Source organism: Etheostoma spectabile, chromosome 2 (genome assembly GCF_008692095.1).
Source record: "Etheostoma spectabile isolate EspeVRDwgs_2016 chromosome 2, UIUC_Espe_1.0, whole genome shotgun sequence".
Classification (NCBI taxonomy): Eukaryota; Metazoa; Chordata; class Actinopteri; order Perciformes; family Percidae; genus Etheostoma; species Etheostoma spectabile.
The window spans coordinates 6231924-6233380 of NC_045734.1; the positions used below are offsets into that span (position 1 = coordinate 6231924).

Here is a 1457-nt window from a genome sequence, read left to right on the forward strand (position 1 = left end):
CACGGGGTGACGTATCCAGAGCCCCATTCGCTTAGCTACCAGCGGCGCTAACTGGTAGATTAAACTGTCGTCATCTGTTTAGTTTGCCTCTGGCCCGCCTACATCAGATACACTGATGTGATTGGTGCAGCTCGGCTACAAGGGCTTAGTTAATGAGCAGCATTACTCAATACCAGAGTGACTTGCTGAGCTAATTCAAATTGTGCTCTCGCAAGAACTCTGGATTTCCAGGTTGACCAAATGCATTGTTATAATTACTTCTACCAAGGAGGTTATATTGTTTTGGTTTTTTTGTTTTTCAGCAGGAATACGGAAAGATTACTGGGCCGATTTTCATGAAAAATTGGCAAAGGAAGAATCACGGCGCAAATACACAAATTATTCTCACTTTTGTTGACAATACAAAGGGCATTTGTGCTCGTTGATGATGTGTCGGAGTAATGTGAAAAATGTGTTCCCGACTAGAAAAATTCAAACACTGCATTAACACTGTGAGATAGGTCGTACCTTGCCCTTCTAGTTCCAACTGTTATCTTTTCACTTTAACCATGTGAACTAACTTGTTGTAGGGTCAACATCAGTTTAAGCATGACTCAACAGACTTAGTTAACATTTGACATTACTTAGTGAGTGAATATGAATTTGAACTCATTGTGGCATTTTGGTCTGACGTCCCTCACTGTTTTGGGACTATTTCTATGGCATTTAGTAGCTGCGATAGAAATGGTTGCCAATGAAGTATGTGGATCACCCTGAGTAACCTGGACAATGTTCATTAGAAACACATGTTGCTGTTAGGTTTTAAAATACTCATTTTCAAAGCGTCATTGTACTGGAGTGGCAGGAGAAATCTCAGAGACTCATAACTCAACCTTTGCTAATAAAACCAAAACTATTTGCACAGCCTGATACCACAAGGGGTGAGTGAGAAGGTAGGTTTTGTTCAGAAAGTCAAACTTAACCCTTAACCTAGGTATTCACAGAAATCCAGTTATGTGTCTCCATTTAAACATTCAGAAACTGAGTACTAAATCATGTCTTTGTTGCATGTGTGCATCAAAGAAAAATGCTTTCCATGACCCACCCACCAGCACATAGCCGATGCCCTGGACTAACCTAACTCTGCTGCCAAAACATCAGTCATTTGCTGATAATGTAGTGTTTTGTCCTTTGAGGATAAGCAGTCTAATGAAAAATTCCACTAAAGAAATGAAAGAGGGGGTAAAGTTACATAACAACAGGGATACAATCTTTGGCGGTCATCCAACAATCCAGGTACGCAGCAGCAAAGTGGAACTAACCCGTCATTTTACTGCACTGTACAAATAATAACAAGCTTACAGCTAAAATTGTATACTCGTCCTCTTGCCAACTACATAAAATAATAATAAAATGAATGAATGCTCTAGAAACTAATAACATGTTACGCAATTTCGTTCTGTATGCACTCTGTACAT

At 39.6% G+C, this 1457-nt stretch overlaps 1 protein-coding gene across 4 annotated transcripts in view; it reads right to left on the bottom strand.

Moving 5' to 3' along the window:
- Window positions 1-1457, bottom strand: part of micall1a (MICAL-like 1a) — a 19550-nt gene that overhangs the window by 10829 nt on the left and 7264 nt on the right. The gene's annotated exons all lie outside the window — the stretch shown is intronic.